This window comes from Pleurodeles waltl, chromosome 3_1, assembly GCF_031143425.1.
Source record: "Pleurodeles waltl isolate 20211129_DDA chromosome 3_1, aPleWal1.hap1.20221129, whole genome shotgun sequence".
NCBI classification, from domain to species: Eukaryota; Metazoa; Chordata; class Amphibia; order Caudata; family Salamandridae; genus Pleurodeles; species Pleurodeles waltl.
Window position 1 is genome coordinate 1,831,331,883 of NC_090440.1, and position 23,118 is coordinate 1,831,355,000.

At 45.2% G+C, this 23,118-nt stretch overlaps 1 protein-coding gene across 2 annotated transcripts in view; it reads right to left on the minus strand.

The window, feature by feature from the left end:
- Positions 1-23,118, minus strand: part of MFSD6 (major facilitator superfamily domain containing 6) — a 188,359-nt gene that overhangs the window by 26,215 nt on the left and 139,026 nt on the right. The window lies entirely within an intron of this gene.

A 23,118-nucleotide genomic window follows, 5' to 3' on the forward strand; every position in this document is an offset into this window, starting at 1 on the left:
CAGTTTCCTAGAATCCATCTGGGCTGTGTATTTTTGCCTGTTCTTCAGTTTTCCTTGCATAGCCTGCTGCTGACTATTGGTTTCAGTTCGTAGGCTCCTTTCTAGCTCTTGCTCTGTATTTTCCTCCTAGGCTTTTGCATTTGGTAAGTGTACTATTAGTCCTCACCTGTATATAAGGGGTTGACTCCTGGTTTCCAGGGGTTGGCTCCTGTGTTTCCAGAAGGCAATTCCTGCCCCACCCTTTGTATATAAGTTTCAGTTCGCAGGCTCCTTTCTAGCTCTTGCCCTGTATTTTCCTCCTGGGCTTCTGTGTCTGGTAAGTGTACTATTAGTCCTCACCTGTGCATAAGAGGTTGGCTCCTGGGATTGTACAAGGGTTGGCTCCCAGTTTCCAGGCAATTCCTGGCTGCCATTTTTCTTGTGTTGTATGTAGTCTTAAGTGCTTATCTCTGACAGTGTGCCATTGCTGTTTTCCAGGAATTGCCACTGTGTCTCCAGCTGAACCCACAAGTGCTTGTCTCCTGTCTGTAAGTACAATCCTTGTTTGTGCCCTAAGGGTCCAGAGACAGAATCACTTCTGCTGTCTCCTTTCTATGGGCCTTGCAGGGTGACTGTAAGGGTTATCTGCACGGAGGCATTGACGTTCCCTGTTGCTTTGGGAAGTTCTGAGCCTTACCTGTGTACAACCCTAGTGGTAAACCAGTGTGTTTGTCCATTATTGGTCCATTCTTTGTTTGTTCACACTAAGGTTGTTCTGCCTTCACTATCCTGTTCCTGTGCTTTACTCTATAGCTGTTCATTCGTGGTGTATGCCTTTATCTGCTCTTCTGCTTTGGTACACTACATCCATAGGGAGATATTCCGTGACCTCAAGAGGTGCTCTGCCAGGAGTCCTGACAGAACTGTGGGAGTCCTGATAGTAAATGCATTAAGTTGACTGCATTGTCTGGCCCCTGACAAGTGTATCAAAGCAAGTTCCTAAGCAAGGGAGCCTGTGCATGATGATTCTTGCCTAATAGACTGCCAGACAAGAGTGAAGTTGCTTTCAAGACCATTGTCAGGGGTCTGGGCAATGAATTTGGCCAATGCACATATCATTAAAGTAAATACACTGTCTGGGCCCTGAGAACGCTCCTAAAGTCGACTGCGTTGGAATTTCTTTTTTCTGTCTAAAGAGTAGCAGAGCAACGTTAGGTATGCTCCACAGACGGGGCGTGGCCAAAATGGCGACCGGGCTGGTCGCATAGTTCGTAGCTCTGATCCCGGCCCGTGTCAAATATCCTCTAACAGGCGCCCGCACTACTGTTCGTGCGAGACGCCGTATGCTCTACCTGAGATGCCGGCGCTGCTCTGACTGGATCCAACCGCGGCGTTCCGGGTGCCGCGGGGTCGGCTGCGGTCCTGGGTGCGGCCGCCGAGGCCCGTGGAGCCTGGACCTTTCCTGCCGGGGCCGATGCGACGTGGCACCTTTAGTGCCGAGGCAGCTGCGTCGCGGGACACGGACGGGTTCCCGACGCGCTGGGACTTGACCCGTCTCCCGGGGCAGGAAGGCGGGCGCCGACGAAGGTGAGGAGGCGCTTGATCCCCTGCTCCGGGACCACGCGCCTGGGGGCCGCGTTCGACCCGATGCGCTCGGCCCGATACGGCCACACTCCCGTGTGAAGCCGGCTGGCTCCACATGACAGGTACCGCTGGGACGTGCGGCCACCATTGAGACTCGGGGGTGCCGTGCGGGCTGGAGCTGCGTTCCCCGCGAGAGGGGAGGGGATCCCACCGGCTGCCCTTGAATCTTGGCTCTACACCCCCAAAAAAAAATCGGATGGCATTGAACAGGCGTTTCCTTGCGCATTAAGCCTGGGCTAACAAATAACCAAGTACTAAGGAGGAGAGACAATTGGGAAAGCAAATAAATAACAATTAAAAAAAAAAAAAAAAAAAAAGAAGAAACAAGAAGAGTTGGGACCACCAAAGTTCAAGTAAATTGAGCCCTACCAATCCCAGCTTCCAAGCAGCAACACAGCAATAAAACGGACCCCTTCAGAAAATAATACGTATAACAGGGCACTACAGTATATCCTCCTGCGGCACTGCACCGGCGGCGCTAATCGAGCCGCAGCGTTTCCAGCAGGGCTCTCACCAGACATAAAAGCCCTGAGGCTCTCCACTACAAAGAGGATACACCACACAAACAAAGTATTGCTATCTTATCTTCACTACTCCAAACAGTGCTGCTGACCCCAAGTTAGGGGCCCTGCTTCTTTGCAAACAACACGAAATCCTGACGGTCACGGTGCCCTAGAACCCGTAAGCGGTATAACTTCTTTGCCTGATACGCAGCAAGATTTCTATTTTTCAGGAACAAGCCTCAGCAGTCCTAATCAATCGAAGCCACTTCAAAAACAATAGTTAACAGCAATACCGTCACGTAAATAATCAATGGGCAAACCAAAGCCCCCACGCGTACCTGCTGGGAATATGGATTCTGATGCCCCACCCCCACCTGCGGAGGCCTCGACCACACAACAAGCACTACAAAAGATGGAAATAACACTCCAAATGCACACAACGCAATTTGAAAAGATTTTACAAGCCATACTGGACACCAAAATTACTCTGGAAGCAAAAATAGGTTCGGTAATCGAAGACGTTAACATATTGCGTGCAGACCAACATACGCTAGCTGAAAAGGTCGCAGGCTTGGAAGCAGACACGTCACACCTCTCACCAGCGATAACCAAACTCCAGTCGCAAATGGGGGCTGTAACAGCTGAACTAGGGATACTGAGGCGCAAAGCTGAAGAAGCAGAAGGAAGGTCAAGACGTAATAATATCCGCTTCGTGGGCTTTCCTGAGCGCGTTGAGGACCCATGCGCAGAACTGTTCATTGAGCAATGGCTAATAGAAACAGTACTGAAGGACAATGTCCCGAAATTCTTTTCAATAGAACGCGCCCACAGGGTTCCCGGAAAACCCCCACCACCTGGCACTCAGCCTCGCCCACTAATAACAAGACTCCTCAACTACCGTGACAGGGACCTCGTACTGCAGCTGTTCCGAAAAGCAGGCCCAATGCGCTTCGAAGGGGCAATCATATCGGCCTATCCAGACTTTACAGCAGAGGTACAGAAAAAGCGTAACTCATTTTTTCGGGTCAAAGAGCGACTAAGAGACCACAATATCAAATACGCTCTGTTGTTCCCGGCCAAACTTCGAATACAGGACGACACCCGCACTTTCTTTTTCACCTCACCAGAAGATGCATGGACTTGGCTACATGCCAAGGGACTCGCTGACCCTCCCAATACAAGAAATTCCAAAGATAAAAATCACCCTCCTAGTGGCAAACGCAAACCCAGCAGGCAACCAGACACTAAACCTACTCCTGAACAGTCTCGCGTGGAACGCTCTCTATTATTGCAAACCACATCCCTTTTCGCCAATGCATCCCCGGGGTCTGTATCGACGCACTCGGTATTAGAATCCGAGCTTGGGATACTCTCTGACTCTACAGACTCCGCCTGTGCCCCCAATCTCACTCCACGAACAGCAGACGACATCTGCTAATATATACCAATCTCGGACACAACGGCACACGACATCCTACAGAAGTAGTCACTAATCGTCTACTACGCTGACCTCATCTCCGCCGCACTGCTGCCCCCGACCGCAGCAAAAGACTCATGGCTGGTCCCAGAAAGTAGCAGCTTCAACAAGAACATAACGGGTCGGAACCAGCATTGATTTGAACTTATTTACTTGAAACACCCCCGCACCATATGGAACGTTCTATCTGGTTGGCAAGTATTGTATCGTTAACGCCCTTGCCACAACCACAGTTACTGTTAGATATAGTTAATGTTATTGTTTTAATTAGCAGAATCATATCTATGAGGCATAATTTAGATTATAGTATTCGTAGTAAAAGCTGTTTGATTGCTAATGATAAGTACATACTAGGCAGCTGCAGTATAAATTGGCCAAGCATAATGGGCGTGAAATACACTATAGTTGTAAAAGGAGTGGGCCCACCAAACCCACAAAATCTAGACATACAAGTACAAAAGTTCCATGGCAACCCAAAGACAACAGTATAACCCGCAATATAAAATACTCACATGGAATATAAGGGGCATGGCATCCCCGCGTAAACGACAACAGATCCACGCATACCTCAGGAGACATCAAATACATTTTGCCATGTTACAGGAGACACACCTGGCTAAGTCCTCTTTGGAGTACACAAAAGTAAAATGGAAGGGGCAATTATATGGTACCATTTTTTCAACATATGCTAGGGGAGCGGCGATCTGGATAGCCCCCGGGGTCCCTTATGTTACGTCCCGCATACAATGTGACCCAGATGGCCGATATGTCCTTTTGGAAGGTGCCCTAGACGGGGAACCCATGGCATTAGCATCAATATATACCCCCAATTCAAATCAATGGGAATTCCTACAGACACTTAACAGTAGTAAACTTAATGATCCGGAGATGGATACTATTTGGGGCGGTGACTTTAATTGCGTATTAGACATTCACAGAGATCGCTCTATCCCTCCGTTAGATAATACCCTAGCTAAACGTGCTTCACTCGAACTTGCAGAGTGGGCCTCCAACAATAGGCTAAGAGACATTTGGAGAACTGCCCACCCCACACACCGTGAATATTCTTTCTACTCCCCTGTGCATAAATTGCACACTAGAATAGACATGATGTTTGCGTCAAAAGATATAATCCCAAAAATAACCACATCAGGCTATCTGGCTCGCACCATATCTGATCATAATCCGCTTCAAGCTACCCTGAGAACGGGCCGCACACACACGTGCATTCCCACATGGCGTCTACAACCAGATGCCCTCATAGATCCCCCTTATCATGCTGAACTAGCTAAGTGCTTATCGGATTACTTTGCTTTAAATAAAAACACAACAACAGCGCGCGCCACGGAATGGGACGCTCATAAAGTGGTTATACGCGGCCACTGCCTTGCAGCCTCGCTGGGGGTCAAAAGAATGCTTAATAAGGAATTACTAGAGATAGAATTAAAAATGCGCAGGGCAGAGACCGAGACCACCACTAGCGGGTCCTCGCTTGAAACACTAAATTCGCTGAAATCTGACTACAAAGAAGCAGATGACAGGCTCAGCAGACATGACTATAGACATTTTAAAACCCGTCAACACGCAGAAGGCGATAGATCGGGCAAGCTATTGGCATGGTTGGTCCGTCAACCATTACAGTCCTCACCCATAGGCGCGATAAGAACACACTCAGGGGAAGTGATTAACACACAAGCCGGAATCAATGAGTCCTTTCATATATATTATCGTTCCCTATATCAGCCCACTCACCCTCCAAATGAACAACTTCTTTCTGAACTCCTCTCATTGATTCCCCAAAATACGAATATCATTGACAGCGCAGCCATACTGGACGGTCCCATCACTATCGAAGAACTACGCTTAGCTCTTTCTCAAATGGCGCGCGGCAAAACTCCTGGCTCAGACGGACTACCAACGGAATATTACAGTTCACTATCTGCTCATCTCCTGCAGCCCCTGACCGAGGTATTTAACGAGGCACGTAATAGAAAGCAGCTGCCAGACTCCATGCGCGAAGCATTGATAGTGGTGCTACCAAAACCAGGACGCGATCCACTTGATGTCAAATCCTATAGACCACTCTCCCTATTAAACACTGACTGTAAACTCCTGGGGAAAATTCTAGCAAATAGGCTACTCCCTTATTTATCAGACTTAATTCATCATGATCAATCTGGATTTGTACCAGGGAGGAACACTTTTTTAAATATAAGACGCCTAATACGTATATTACACAGTACCACAGAAACTGAGGCAGTGGCTGTGGCATTGGACATAGAGAAGGCATTTGATACGCTCGGATGGGAATATCTCTTCCGCACTCTGAAGGCGTTCGGCTTTCAAAGCGGTTTCATTAACTGGATTGCCACTCTATATACTAAACCAATAGCTCGCGTCAAAACGGGCCAAATGATATCAGACGCGTTCCCCATCGGCAGAGGCACCAGACAAGGTTGCCCTTTATCCCCTTTATTATTTGCTATAGCTATGGAGCCATTGGCAATTAAACTTCGTAGCTGGGCAAGCAGATGGGGCATCCTAGAATCCAACACATACCATATTATTTCCCTATACGCAGATGATGCCCTAATATATTTGCGTAACTATACCTCCTCCCTCGCAGAAGTTATACAAATCCTGGATAACTTCGCTTTATCATCTGGTTTATGTGTTAATTGGGCGAAATCATGTATTTTCCCGCTCACTCGTATACCTACGGAACAGCAATCGGTATTACCACTACATCAACTGACATGGGCATATCAGACTTTTAAATATCTGGGGATTCAGGTTTACCACTCTATGACAGACCTACGCGAGGGCAATCTCGATAGGCTGCTACGCTCAACTCGGGGATCCATGGCAGTTTGGAGTTCCCTCCCACTATCACCCATGGGCCGCACGGCCATAGCAAAAATGTTAATATTACCCAGATTTTTATACTATTTTACAGCGCTCCCATTATCCCTGCCACGTTCATTCTTTCATAAACTACACTCTCTGCTGACTGATTTGCTGTGGGGCAGAGACAGACGAAGAGTAGCTCTAGCCATTACACAATATCCACAGGAGGAAGGCGGACTTGGCATGCCGAACTTTGAATTATACTACGCAGCAGCCCAACTCCAATGGGTAGCCACATGGCTTAGCGACCCACCCACCCCAGAGTGTACAGCGATAATGTCTTGTGTGGCACCACAAACGATACTGTCATCACTTATGTCCAAACCTCCTTACCCATCTAACAGAAATCCCCTAGTAGTAACGGCTAGATACTGCTGGCGGAGATATGTCCAGGGCAAAACCTTAACTCCCCCTTATTCACCTGCAATACCTTTGGCTCAGGTACCAGGTGTCCGAGCTCTTTCCCATCACCATGATATACGGATAACCAAGGCACTGAACATGGGAGACTTGTACTTGAACTCTAAAGCAAGCACTTTCGCAGGGCTCGTGACTGCTGGTATCATGCAACCTGGGGCCTTCTTAACGTTTAATGCTATTAACAAACTTCTACAAAACCTTTGGGGGAGCAACCCAAACGAGCCTGTTGAATCCCCCTACTCACCTCATTACTCACTATAGGAAACATTAAGGGCTGCATTACTAAATTATATAAAATACTCCTAACAGATACCTGCACTGCTTTGACCCAAGTTAAGAGCCGCTGGGATGAGGTCCTCCCCACACCAGTTGATCAGAAATCCTGGAAAGCTGCCCTCACCACGATTAAATCTGTATCCCGTAATGTTAGACTAAGATATACTCAATTCAATTATATCCATCAAGCATATCTATCTCCGTCCCGCATCAACAAAATATACCCAAACTCTAAGCCAGAATGCCCTAGATGCGCTACCCCTGCTGCTAATTTCTACCATATGGTTTGGGAATGCCACACAATACATACTGGCAGGTGCCGCATCACCGAGACGGTTGCAGAGATAATAGGAAACACGCTTATTCCCACACCAGAATCCTGCTTATTGGGCATACGTCGCCGGGACAAGAATGAAAAACACACTCACAAGTTTATAGATCTTGCGTTTATAATATACAAGTGTTCGATCGCTACACACTGGAAGGCCCCTAACGCCCCCTCCTTCCGTACCTGGCTTTCAGCCTTACACAGCTCCACACTAGCGGAGGCACACACTCTAAGACAGCTGCAACTCAGAGGCCAGATACAGGAGGGAGCCACACAGTGGGATCACTTTGTAATACAAATAGAGGCTAGAGATGATGATTACCCCCCTTGAAACACGCGACACGTACAGAACGACCTACACGTAAACACTTAGCAACCACGATAAGTAACAAATCATATCCGTAGTAGCGTCCCAGCCAGCCTCGCCATATCAACCCGGAAATATATAGTTGGATAACAAGCGCAACTTCATCCAGACACGAATATACAAACTGACAAAAGATCCCGAAGCCCTGCTACCCCAGCCTTTGCCCCATTGCAAACTATACAGCATGTAAACAAGCACTAACATATTTCACGCCTATACAGTTGAATATTATCGTAATCACTTAGAATACCATTAGATATACTTAAATAAAACCATAGATATGCCTATTGTTATTGTTTTAAAATGTATCAAGTTAAGTTACATGCCAGTACATTAAAAATGTAACCGTACTGTATGGGAATTGCAGGTACGTGCAAGGACACATGAAAAGGGAAAAATGTTTATTCTCTTACTAACTCAAGCTATATGTACTGCCGCTCGTGTGTTGTGTTTAATAAACAGATTTAAAAAAAAAAAAAAAGGTATGCTCCACAGACAGAAAAAAAGGGTGAATTTTACACATTTCGAAATTGCAATATGCAAAAAAATAACTGAACACACAAGCAAACCCTAATCACGCAGATGTCTCAAGGAGGAAATAGCACATAGAAAAAACAACTTGAAGGTCATATCAAGTGGTACAAACAGAGAATGCTGCAAAACATCCAGACGTAAAGGGAAGTCCCATGCGGTGGAACCACTACCTTACAGGGGGGAGGGTTTGGGCGAAGGGAGGCCTAAGAAGAAAGTGGGGATACAAATAATAACCACCTATGCAAAAGTGGAACCAAGCCATGAAAGAAGGAAAATCTTTGATAGCATTCCACTGTACCGACTCTTAGCCTCTTGCAAACTCTCAGAGGAATTCCTTCAGAATGCAAGGAAAGGGACTGGACAGGGAATGCACCAAACACCAAGATTCAAAAGAAACTCTGTGGTGAGTGTAAAACTAGTTGGAAAATGTCCTAACTTGTGGAATCTCCTCTGCTTCAGACACTGAACGCAACAAACACTGCTTGCACATCATCCAGACTTAGAAGTCCATTGCCGACCTCAAGCTCAATCCAACCAGACAGAATTCCTATTTGCCAAAAACAAACAACAGCACAGACCTGGCTCAATGAGCTGAACCTTGATGGTTTCTAACCACAACTCACAGAATATCAAATCACTTGGATTCCCTCTGGACACTAACCACTCCCTCAAGGAACAGCCGAGTACCAGCTTTCTCTTCTAGAGAAAGTCAAACCGTTTCTTCCAGAAAGTGACTTCAGAACTGCTGTTCACGACCTTGTACTCTTGCATCTGGAGGGTAGTAATGCCCTACTCTATGGCCTCCCAGTCTCCATATGGGTACCCCTGAGGGGCATCCTATCTGCCGCAGCATGTATCATCCTGAAGAACTATGATCACATCACCCATACCCTGATGGAACTCCAATGGCTCCCTTTGTGAGCCTGCACCATCTTTCACAATAGTTGCATCATTTGCAAAGCCTTCAAAAACAGCACCTCCCCTTTTCTTGCAGACAAGCTCACCATTTCTGGTGGTTTTTGGCACATCCACAGTCAGGACACCATCAGACTAAGAAGTGTAAATAAGAAAAAAAAACAAGACAACTGGCCTTTTCCTTTCATGCACCCAGAATATGGTACAACATCCCCGTATCTAACAGGACAGCCAAACATTGCTCCAATTTAGGAAAGAGTTAAAGATTAACCTCTTTTAAACAACACTACATAACAATGAATTAACTGTCCACAAATCACCATCCTCTACTATTACTCAAAGACCTTAACCTTGCCTTTGATCCAGAAAAGGGCTCCACAGCCTTTTGGCTAGGTTCATGCTATAGAAATACCCTCTACAGGCTATAGACATACCCTATGCATACATACATTGCCGGACAGCCAGTGTTGCATCTCTCAAGTGCCCTGGCCTAAGTAAGACTATCCTCTCAACCTCCACTGCATCAGCCTCATGCAGGACAGCTGATGACATGTCAACGTTGGAGACCAGAGGGTAACGGGCACCATAGGGAGCTACCACACAGGACTCACTCTCATAAAAAAAAAAGATGGCAAACCAACGTCTGCCAGTCTAACATGATAGACTCATACAATCCACTGCCTACTTCTGACAGACTTTCTAACAGACCTTGCGTAGAACATGTGGGAATGAGTAAATGGGAAAAAATATTTAAACACCCCTAGGCCAACTCTCCACAAGACAGCTCATCCCACTGGCCTGCGTATTCTGAAACCTAGCAAAAAATCTTGGGACCACTCAATCAGACCTTATGGCAAGCAAGTGCAATACTGGATGACCGGACCATTGTTCTGAACAGGACAAATTCCCTAGAGAAACCAAAAACTTCTCTAGCTGCATAGCAAGCAGACAGGAAATGTAACTCTCTGCCCACAACATAATCTGTGCTCCCAAGAGAGCTAAGTTCCAGACCTTGATACCCCCTTTCTGTTCACACAGATCTTGGCAACAGTGTTATCTATCAGAACGAGAACTTATTGCCTGCTCAAGTACAGACCAAATGCCTGGGTTGAAAGTCCTCATCTTTTTCAGCAGGGTGAACTTAACTTCTCAGAATAGATTTACCATGGAAAGTAGAGCGTAACTCCACAGCACTGGCATTTATCATGACCAAACAAGGTGTAAGAAGTTGCAATACAATCTCTACTTTCAGAGGGCATGGATTTAGCCACCTCTACAATATATGTGAAGAGCTTGAGGACCCTTCAGAAAAAGATTGAAATTTCCCAAAGACGAGCTCCAAGACTTCCAGACATGGTGGATCTGCTAGTGGAATGAAAACAAGCACAAAGTATCAGGAATACTGTAGATGCCAAGTGTCACTGGACCCTCAGCCCCTCTCTCATAGATACCTCCTCTTAGGTCAACAGGGCTGACAATCTGAACTGCAGTGCCTTGTTCCTGCGAGCTGGGAGAAAGACCTTGACAAAGTGAGGTGCGACTTAGGCAGTTTGATCAAACATTCTTCAATAACATGTGCAGCTGGTACTCAAAAGAGGAAGGCAAACTATGCCTATCAATATATCCCTGTCTTTTGCTGGCTTGGTGAAAGGGGAGTCCCATACTGCCCTTCACATGAACCAGCACTTCTTGAACTGCGTCCTTTGCCACAAAGCTTCAGACTCTTGCATCCATCTCTGATTCAGCTAAGGAGAAGGTCCTATTCTTCCTATGCTTAGCTCAGACCACAGCATTAGCTCCATGCAGTTCTTTGGCAGATGTAGATGTAGTTTACACTGCAGGTGAGGGACACCTTCTGTGTCTTTTTAGGGGATATGCCAAAACTTTCTAAGACATGTCCACCAGCAACAAAACAATGCCCCTGCATCGACCACACTACCAACAATTCTCTGGATTCAAATCTATATGGACTCTTCAGCAGGCTGCCATGATTCAGCTGACCTGCATGATCATAACTCCCTGTAGTCATCCCTGAAAAACTAGTGTTGAGAGAAGGAAAACTTCATCTCTTCACAAATATCAGGGAAAGGCATGCACGGTTCCCCAAGGCACTCATCTCAGAGATAAAAACTTCCTTACCAAACTTACAGAAATGTTTTTGCCAGACACCAAAAAGCAGGTGGTCATGGGGCCGATGGGTACTAAGGGTAATGGAAGGCAAGCTAGGTGAGGAGGAGAAAGAGAATGACGAGGAAAGAAAGAGTTCAGAAATTAGTCCAGAGGCATCACGATATGTGAGAGTGCAACATAGCTGAATCTGTAAGGAATGAAACAAGAAAAGAAGACAAAGCGGTAAATACATTGGCATGCACTAATAACAGATGTACTAGTCATACTTAGGACGAGTCAGACTAGGTAAGGTGAGAATATGAGTTTCTTAACCTACTTTAGTTGTGCTGGTCTCTTCTAACCCTCTTGTTACAAATACTCCACAACACAGAAAAATTGCAACTCCATGGTTAGCAGATTAGGGAAGTGTCACAAAAACAGGATTACCTGTGAAGGCTCCCCTTACAAAAATCCTCCTTGTGTTCTGTTAACTTTCTCACACTTTCTACAATACTTGCAATTTGGATAACCAGTCTTAAGTTTCAAAGTTCAGACAAGTGTGGGAAACGCTAAGCAATTTTGCGTGTTGCAAAACCCTAGGCCAGATTTAGCATGGTTTTTGCGTTGTCCTTGCACCTTGTGTTCCCTGCGTAGCTTGATAAATCTAGAGTAACAAGGCGTTCTACGGGTGGTGCGTGGGTTTTCCCACATATCCACAAATGAATTCATACACTTCCAGACTTACCAACACGGGTTGACCTGGAAATATGTCAGAATTGTTCGTCTTCCCAGAAGAGGTGCAGCAAGGAGCAATATTGTTATTTCTACTCCTTGTTTCCTCTTTCTGAGTGTGCAACATTCTGTAGCATACACAAATAGAGGACCATCCCTCTAAGGATTGTTTTTGTGCAGAAAGGTGCCCCTTCATGCATTTTCTAAAACACAGGCATCCTTGCACAACAACACAAGGGTGCCTGTGTTAGTGATAGAAAGCCAAAAATGTGCCAGCGACAGTAAATGACAGGAATGAGCTGTATAATGGTAAATATGGTCCATTCCTGCCCTTTCACACAGCGCAGCAAGATGTCTTGCTGCATTACGCTGCGTGAACGATTGTTAAATATGCCCCGTGTCTTCACCTCATCTGTAATGTAATTCTTAAACTATCCTGGGAATGCCACTTCACCCCTGGCAGAGCCCCAAAGATGGGCGTGTTTTGCGGAAAATCCAGACTTGAAAACAACACTAATCCTACATTTGTGGCTCGGTTAGTAGTTTCTCATGCAGTTTAGAACATTTTTCCATGCAGAAGTCTAACTTACGCGCAGAAAACATTTCGTAACTCGGGCACTGGGTGGCCCTTTTGGGAACTTAAATTGAGAATCCATCAGACCAAATATTCACAGACAAAGCAGTTTGCCTAAGAAGAAAAGGTGAACACATTTAAGATGAGCAGGAGGGAAGTACATTTTGCTTAGTTAAAATTAAAGTACTTATTAATGCAGCTTCTTTCTACTCCCAACTTGCTATGGCTGCGCCCAGTCCTCTAATGCGAACTAAAAATGAGACACTGCTGCTTATATCTCTAAGGTCAAACGTTAGGAGCTGATTCCACCTGAGCATACCCGATGTTTAAGTTCATTGTGCTCCTCACCCTTTAGATCCTTCTTTTATATCCACTAATAAAGGGAAAAGATACTGACCTGCAAGGATAACTTTGCAGCTTGTGTTTATTAAAGATTTCCATTCTGAGCGTGTACAGTCGCTCAACTGTTGGGATTAGACGTTACAATTTCTGTTTCTCTTAGGAGACCGACTGAGCGAGCCCGGATAACAGTATCCAAGACTGAAATCACAGCGAGGCTCTGAATATTTCAAGGAATGGTCCCAAGAAGAACACGAGACAAAGACTGCACAACACACCTGCAAACACAAGCGTCATCATATGGAACCCAAACAACGCTAACACTCCTCCTCCCGTACATGGGCAGTACCTCTCAAGCATCAGCACATCAGAAAAATTATGGATGTGCAGCACAGGAACACAGCATAGTATAAATGAAGTGTCTAAAACTATGTATTAGGAGCAGCTGAAGACAAAACTGGGGACCAAGGATATATCAATTCAGAAGCAAATCCAGCCGGTGGTACTTCAGCAGCATATTGTACAGACACAAATTTAACACCTGGAGATTATGGCCCTCAGTAGGAGTACAAACTCTTACCGCCACCTGACCGCCAGCGCGGCCAGAACACCGCCGGCCATAATACAACTTCACCGCAGGGCCGCCTGATGGCCCTGCGGTGAACAGGGCATAAACATTGATGCAGGGTCATAATCGACCTGGTGGCAATGTGGCCGTTCGAGCAGCACCCGTTGTGCTTTGGAAAGCACGACAGGGTTGTCCATGGGGGCCACTGCACTGCCCATACCTAGTGCATGGTGTAGTAAAATGCCACTGTTGGTCTGGTTACCCCTTACTTTTTGCCTAGTGTTGATGCCAACTTTGATTGAAAGTGTGCTGGGATACTGCTAACTAGGCCCTAGCACCAGTGTTCTTTCCCTAAAAACTGTAACTTTGTTTCCACAATTGCCACAGCCCTGGAACACAGTTAAGTCCCTTGTAAAAGTACCGCTGGTACCAAGGGCCCTGTGGCCAGGGAAGGTCTCTAAGGGCTGCAGCATGTATTATGCCACCCTGGGGACCCCTCACTCAACACATGCACACTGACTGGCAGCTTGTGTGTACTGGTGGGGAGAAAAGACAAAATCGACATGGCACTCCCCTCTGAGTGCCCTGTCCCTAAACCACTGCCTGTGGCATAGGTAAGTCACCTAGCAGGCATTACAGTCCGAAGGCGGGGTGCACTATACCACAGGTGAGGGCATAGCAGCATGAGCAATATGCCCCTACAGTGTCTAAGGGCCAGATGTAGCATTTTCCGATTCGCAAAATCGGATGCAGTACGGTGTCTCAGACACTGACTGCGAGTCGCTATGGTGTCGCTAAGACCCACCTCATTAATATTAATGAGGTGGGTCGCATTTTGCGACCCCATAGCGAGTCCCTGCACTCACAGGGATGGTGGCCTGCTGAAGTCAGCAGACCTCCATGTCTGTGACTGCTTTTTAAATAAAGCAGTTTTTTATTTATTTTGCAGCCCGTTTTCCTTAAAGGAAAACGAGTTGCAAAATTAAAAAAAATAACGAAACCATTTGGTTTCGGTTTTTCAGAGTAGGCAGTGGTCCATTAGACCTCTGCCTGCTCTGAAAAACCCTTTTTGGCAACATTCACAAATGGGAAGGGGTCCCCTGGGGACCCCTTCCCTTTTGCGAATGGGTTACCACTAGTGTGACACTGGTGGTAACTGCGAATTGCTTTGCGACCGAATTCGCGGTCACAAAGCAATTTAGCATAGCGATGCGAGTCGCAAATAGGAAGGGGACACCCCTTCCTATTTGTGAGTCGCATTCACAGTTTGCGAGTCGGTACCGACTCGCAAATTGTGAATGAGCATCGCATACGGCATTTTGCATGCCGCAAACTGCGATTTTCGCAGTTTGCACCATGCAAAATGTTTGCTACATCTGGCCCTAAGTCAATTCTTAGAGATTGCAAGTGCAGGGTAGCCATACTGAGTACATGGCCTGGGAGTTTCTCATTACGAACTCCACAGCACCATAATGGCTACACTGAATACTGGGAAGTTTGGTATCAAACTTCTCAGCACAATAAATCCACACTGATGCCAGTGTGGGATTTATTGAAAAATGCACACAGAGGGCATCTTAGAGATGCCCCATGTATGTTAAACCAACTGCTAGTGTAAGTCTGACTGGTCTATGCCAGCCTGCCACTTCCAGATGACTTTTTGACCACATGGCGTGAGTGCCTTTGTGCACTCTGGTCAGAAACAAAGCCTGTCCAGGGTGGAGGTGCTTCACACCTCCCCCTGCAGGAACTGTAACACCTGACGGTGAGCCTCAAAGACTCAGGCCTGGTGTTACAGTGTCCCAGGGCACTCCAGGCAGTGGAGATGCCTGCCAACCGGATGAGCCCCTACTTTTGGCGGCAAGTCCAGAGGGATATTGAGAAAAACAAGGAGGAGGTACCCCCTCAGCCAGGATGACACCTATGGCGTCAAGAGCTGAAGTGACCCCCTCCTTGAGAAATCCTCCATCTTGCTCTGGAGGATTAGGACCAATAGGGATAGGGATAGGGATGTGCCCTCCTCCCCAGAGGGAGTGGGCACAGGGAGGGTGTAGCAATTCTCAGGGACAGCAGCCATTGGCTACTGCCCCCTGATCCTAACACACCCCTAAATTTAGTATTTAGGGGTGACCCTGAACCTAGTTCAGCAGATTCCTGAGGACCTAAAGAAAGAAGAAGGACTACTGACCTGAAAACCCGCAGAGAAGAGAAGGAGACAACTGACTCGGCCCCAGCCCTACTGGCGCGTCTCCTGCTTCAAAAAGCTGCAAAAGAAGAAGCAACGCATTCTACAGGACCAGCAACCCAGGGGACTGCCTGCATCACCGAGGACCAAGAAACTCCCTTGGACAGCGGACCTGTGCAACAAGAAGAAAAAGCAACCATTTGCACCTGACGCCCCTGGCCCGTGTCCAGAGGAACCAACTAGCCAGAGAGGATCCCCAGGCGATTCTGACCAAGTGTCCACCCTGGGGTAACCTCTCCAGACCCCCACGATGACGCCTGCAGAGAGAATCCCGAGGACCCCCCGACCGCAACTGCCCAGGACGAAGATATCCGACTCCTGGAGAAGCACTGCACCCGCAGCCCCCAGACTCGAGAAACCGACCACCGGTGCAGCAGTGACCAGCAGGCGGCCCTCCTCCCTTTCCAGACGGTGGCTTGCCCAAGAAACCACCCTGTGCCCTGCCTGCAGCGCCTAAGTGATCCCCGGGTCTGCCCATTGAATTCCATTGGGAACCCGAAGCCCTGTTTGCACCCTGCACCCAGCTGTGTGTTTGGTGCCTACTTGGGGCCCCCAGTGCTCCTCTAAACCCCCCTGGTCTGCCCTCAGACAACGCGCCCACGTTATTTTGGCTCCTGTTTGATCTCTGAACCTAACCGGCCCTGTGTTGCTGGTGCTGGGTGTTTGGGTTTACGTTGAACCCCCAGCGGTGGGCTACCTATGACCCAGAGACTGAATCTGTAAGTCAATTACCTACCTCACAAACTGTACTTTACTTACCTCCCCCAAGAACTGCTGAAAATTGCAGTGTACACTTTTAAAATAGCTTTTTGCCATTTTAGGAAAAACTGTGTACATTGTTGATTCCATTCAAAGTTCTAAGTATTACTATGCAAAGTACCTTTCATTTAATGTACTTACCTGCTAAATGTACCTTGTGGTTCTAGAAATAAATTAAGAAAAAATATTTTTCTATATAAAAACCTATTGGTCTGGAGTGAAGTCATTGAGTGTGTGTTTTCACTTATTGCTTGTGTGTACAACAAATGCTTAACACTACCCTCTGATAAGCCTAACTGCTCAACGTCACTACCACAAATAGAGCATTAGTATTATCCATTATTACTTCTGTCAAGCCTCTTGGGGAACCCCTGGACTTTGTGCACACTGTATCTCATTTTGATATGGTATATACAGAGCCAGCTTCCTACACATGGGCAGTGCAGGAGCCCCCAGGGGGCCCCGGACGCCCCCATTCCACCTACCTTTCCATGGCGGTCCAACCGCCATGAAAAGGCTGGCAGGTTGGGGAGTCGTAATCCCCAGGGCGGTGTTGCATGCAGCGCCACCCTGATGGATTACAACCGCCAAGACTGCCAGGCTGTTGACTAACGGCAACCTGGCGGTGTCGGTGGTCGAACCGCGGCGCCTCTGCCATGGTCGTAATATACGGCGGTCGGACCGCCCTGTCTGCGGCAGTCCGACCACCATCACGAGTGTTGTGGTCTTGAGACCGCCACACTCATAATGAGGGCCTGTGTGTTTAACTCAACATGCCTATAGGCATATACGACACTCCTTAAAACAGCTAACAGCCAGCTGGAAAAGGGAAACAGGAAGAGTAAACAAGTGGCAGGGAACTGATATAGCAGAGCAACTGCCTTGTAATAGTTGATGTACCAGCCAAATAAGAGATGGAGGGCTCCCTACTGCCAACCTATACATCTGGCTCTTAGTCTTTGGTTAAAAGGGGGTGGGGTCATGGCTGTGTTTAAAAAGAGGCCCTTGTGACGTTTTCAGAATAGAGACCCTGGTTTTCTGTGAAATTCTTTACATTGTTGTCCTATGGCATCTGCCCCTTAGAGACATAAAAAAGACAGAACTGCAAAGTTACAGACTTCTGTCTGCACTCCATTCCAGCTCCTGTGGGGGACTGGTATGTCGATGTGCATCTAGATCCTATATATGCAACAAACATAATGCTACTGATAATTGACGTTTGCCTTTTATACTGTACATCTATTACAGGTTCACGTGCTCGGCACAGACTGCTAAGAGCTACTGTTCCTACAGAAATCGAAGGATGGTGTGATGTTGAAGAGAAAAAAGGTTCCTTTTTATGGTCTGGTATACCCCTACCTTTGTCTTATATGAAGACGAGCTCAGTTTTCTTGATCTCCTGCAGGCTGTTCCTACTGATACCCATTTCCTAGCCCATATGTATCCTTAGTGGACACTAAAATTGCACATTAGGCACAGATTCTAGAATTAACACCTAGTACAGTAATCTTTGCTGATACTAATTCTTGTATGAATGCATACAGTATATATATATATATATATATATATATATATATATATATATATATATATATATAAAATAATGACAGCTGCATCACAGATCACAGGTATTGGTAGATTAGTTATAGACTTTGTTATTTTTAAATGTGGATTCTTACAACATTCACGTATTTTGGTGACAGCATATCCTGTCAGCAAGTGACCATGTGGTGTACATGAATGTACATGTAGTATTCCAATACTTGAAGACTAACATGATTCGTAACCGTAAGGCCCATGAACGTCATGAAATGGTATGACTTTTTGAATAAATACCTGTCTAAATATTGAAGTCAACTTCCACTGGTGCGCTGTAACCCTTTATAATCCTATTAAGTGTGTTTTACCTTTTTTATCATACCTACTCCTCACTTGATAAAATCAGAGTGAATTATTAATGCTTACGATATTATTGCTGTAGATGTGGTCCTGATTTGAATACTGTCAGTCTATATACCCTTCCCACAATCGTTACTATACAGTGTCCCATACATCTGACAAGTATTTTACCACGCATAAGTGCATAGGTATTATCTGCTTTCGCTGGTAGTGTCAGAACTATAGCCCGCTATAGTGCCACTGGATGAACATAAATGTAGTAACTGCTGTTTCACTAAGTGTCAGAATCACAATGCGTTGTTATGTTATTCTGCATAAAGAAAACTGCAGTACTGGTATTGCTCTTAGTTCCAGTTGTAGTAACAGAGAGATAGCTGAGGCAACTGTAATATCTTTGGCAGGGCGTCAGGTCATGAACAAGGCAAGGTGTTTGCTCTAGGCAGTCATGTTGTTCACCTGATGTTTGTACATCTTAATAATATTTTGTTAGGCATCATGTCTGTAAACCATTGGTTATTCATATGCATAATACCTCCACAAACCCTTGTGTGGATGATAGTATTAAATCATGTGATTGGAACACACAAGTTTGAACATCTATTGTTAACATTGTCTAAGGCCAGATTTATAGATTAGTGGATCTTGGACATCTACCACAAAGCTGCAGGTAACCTGTCTGGCCTATTTAAAGTGTATAAATATGCGTATGCTCTAAATGCGGTGGACAGGATATGTGTCACTTTTTGGCAGATGTCCTGCATGTGCTAAACTCAACAACAGGCCCTTAGTATCTTGACTAACTGCCTCAGAAGTGTATTGTTCACCTTCTGGATCATGTTTTTGCAGTCTTCCCCATAAGTAGTAAAGTTACCAAATTGTTTAAAATCAGTCCAAAAACATATGAGCATGACTGAAGTGGGTGGGCTGGTGTGGGCTCTTTGAATTTCAGTGTATTTAGTTTATGTGTGCAGACCCTCTCCTTGGACCTCACCTGTCTCACTGGTTTGTTGCTCGACATCAATAGTGAGTCATGTTCTGGTGAATATCTTCTGTTGTGCTCGGAGTAATGCACTGCAATTTAAAAAACGCCTTCTCCACACTTATTTTTCACCATTAGGCAATCCTCTGTGTCACCATGCTTGTGACCTTGAGTGGATGCAGCCAGGAATTAATGTATTTAGGCCTGGACCACAAGAGCAAAGGCGTTCTACACTCCCAGGCTGATTCTCGAAAACATCCATGACTATGGGAAGCAGTACTACAGGAGTACTCTTTTACGTACTCTTCCATAACTTTTTGGATTGTTCAGGAACATAATCCTCCCTATTAACAAAACTGCAAGGAACACATAGACCTTTTTATTTTTACTAATTATAAATTAATATTTCCTGAATATATTCATGTATTATTTTCATCATAGGTGTTTGGGCCCAATTGACAAAGGCATGCGAAAGTATGAAAAAGAGTGGTACAAGAATATTTCTTTTGAATCTGCCCCTCCCTGTTTATCATAGAAAGAATCTGTGAACTGCAGTTTTAAGTTCCTGCAAGTGATAGGTGGTGCTGGCACCTATGTAAATCATACATTTATAAATGATTCACATGTGTCCTAACAATAGGCAAAGAATACTGACTTCTTTTCACTCCAAGCACTTTATTAACTTCTGCATTGCCGAACTGTGCTCAAGTCACTTCAGCTTTTGCGGCATCAGACCATAAACAAGCATTTGCAATGCAACAGGTCTTGCATTCTCTTGAGATACAGTTATTGGCATTGTAAATTCAGAACTGGACTTTTCTTGCCACATTAATTGGTCAACGCTGTCTCATAATTTCATCTTTTCCTACCATGTTTTGGTGGTCACTTGCAGCTACTGATGACAGAACTCACAAGCCCTCAAGGAGAGATGAGAAGATGACTGCACTACCTCGTGCTGTGTAAACGTCAGAACAGAAATTGGAAAATAAGGCTGGAAAAGTATTTTCTTTTTATTTTAACAGAATGAAAAGTCTTGCAAACACTCTTGCATCGCATTTCAACCAGAAAAGCAGCCAGAGAAGATTTATGGCCCCTAAAAAGGAGATAAGCAATGCCCTGTGTGCGATGTTGTGAGTGCTGGCAGGGAGGGATCCTGGAGAGAGAGACTTGAGATGCCATAGGAGGATATGCAAGTTCACATCATTGCTTCTAGGTTTAGCTACATTCTACCAGAAAGACCATATTATGGCTTTTATGATCAGTGCGCTAAACAACAGGGTGTTTCTTTTGTAAAGTAAGCTTATTTTAGGAGACAGAGGTAAACGTGGACAGCACTGGAATAGAGCCAAAACAAATGTCAGCTCCATGGGAGGAGATGGGAGGAACGGAATGCTGCAATAAAACACAGGCAGCTACCTCAGCCTAAAACACCCACGGTGAAAGGGGAGCATCAAAGAAATAACAAAAATAGTCTGTCACAGCAACAAATAAATTAACCAAAGTGGAATAATATAGTAGTTGGTCACTGCTCTTAAACAAAAGGAGGTAGAAAAAGGCAGAAATTACCAGTAGCGAGCAAGAATTTTTAAAGGACACTGCAACCAACAAATGAAATTGCTTTAAACCATAAGAAGTATACTAAAAGTATACACGAGATCAAACACTTACGCTCAACCTAAAAAGACTTGTTCTTATGTGCATGCCAGCAGGAACCCTACCTACTAAACCACATGTCGGTTGAAAGTGGAAAAGCCTTTAGATGGCATGACAGTTTCTAGTGATTGCATTCCTCCTTTTGCACACAGATTGCCATCTTGCATTGTTTTCATGTTACGTCCACTTGCGTTACGTTATATTTCAATGGCAGGTTTGCTATCTTCAAAGTAATCTTCAGTGTGTAAATGTAAGAAAGTTGTCACTAATAAGTTAAAATTCATTAATTCAATTCATTTTATTGAATCCACTTCTTATTTCTTATGGGCAGATGTAATTGATGTGTAAACAAAATGCGTTCTGGCAGGCCCCATGCCTCAGTCCTGCAGTACTCTTATGAAATGTATACTTATGCACAGTACCTCTTGTTCAATGAGTTCTCAGCAGTGTATCCTGATTAATGTCTTTCAAAATAAAGGAAATTGCCTAATTTTGAGTGCTAATGAAAATGTCTTAATAAACTGCGTTGTATGCACTCTCTACGTCAGACTAGTTTCCTGTGTTTGGTGTCTTATCATTAGTTTTACCTCTGCCTGTTAATTCATGGTCGACTGGTCTTGGAATAAAGTATAAAGTGTGGGGGTCGAGGGAAGGAATACATTTTCTTGTCTCAACTCTGGCAGTTCTTTGAATGTGTGTGATGTTAATATATCACCTGATTGAAATACATGAGTCTGAACATCTATTGTTAGATGGGCCAGATTTCTAGATTATAGATGAGTGGATTTGGGAAATTTCTATGGGCAGATTTATGTTCGAAACTCACTAACAATGATGTCGGATTCTATGAACTACTTCAGCTCTAATACAGAAAGCGGAAGGAAATATTGTACAGTAGATGGCCAACACCTGCCGTCTTAGGTTAAATGTCCGACACCCTGTACTTTGTAATGCTATTTTTAATTTCGAAAAGGAAGCTTTAACTGCTTTCACGACTAAGTATATCCGCATATTCCTAATTATTTGGTTAGGGCAGATGTCAGCAGAACATATAATTGCCCGCGTTTTAAGTTACAGAATCAAAGGCGAACTCATAAAAGACAAGATGGCGCAGGGTTTTAATGCTCACTGCTAACATAACCAGTGATCAAAAGGAAATGAGTTCGAATCGTAGCAGGGGAGATTCGGCTTTCATACTTGTGAGGCCAATAAACCTAGTGCCATTGGGTAACAAAATAGCGTTCCCCTTACAGCGCTATGAAACAGCAGAAGTGATGTCAGTAAAATAAAAAAGCAAGTTATTATTATGGCAAAGACATTGAATGGGAGGCAACAGTTACTTTTAACAATTCGAGGCTGAGCAATTTCAAAACCTTATGAATCACAGAAGGTACTGTATCTTAGGGTTTCTCCTACTTTCAGCATAATATCTAACAGCTTATAAAATGCACACTGTGAACAGAATCTCCCCTGGGCCTTGCCAGCCAAGGTGTCATGTATTTGTGTTTACCATGTTTTTTTTTTTGTTTTGCCACTTTGTTCCTATAGTGTTTATTCCACAGTCATATCCTTAACTATTCTGACGTCACTGCGTTCCCATTTTACGAGCTAACTACTGTTGACAGTTGCACCAGTTCGCTGGGATGTGTGCTGATGGGTTCCTAGCACTGTACCGGTGAAAACATCTTCTTACCTTCTTCACCTGTCAGCTCCACGAGTTCGTTGAGTCGTTGCATAGAGATTTACAGTCACTGGTCGAAGGAAAAAGGTAGGAGAGGTTTGGACAACAGGCCGCATGGCAGCGATGAGCAGGCACTGTGTGAAGAGGGCGAGGGTGCCCTAAGGCACTGATGCGGTCAACACAATATAGCTAAAAGTTCGCCGGGGAGTCAGCTTAGAGGCTGAAATGCC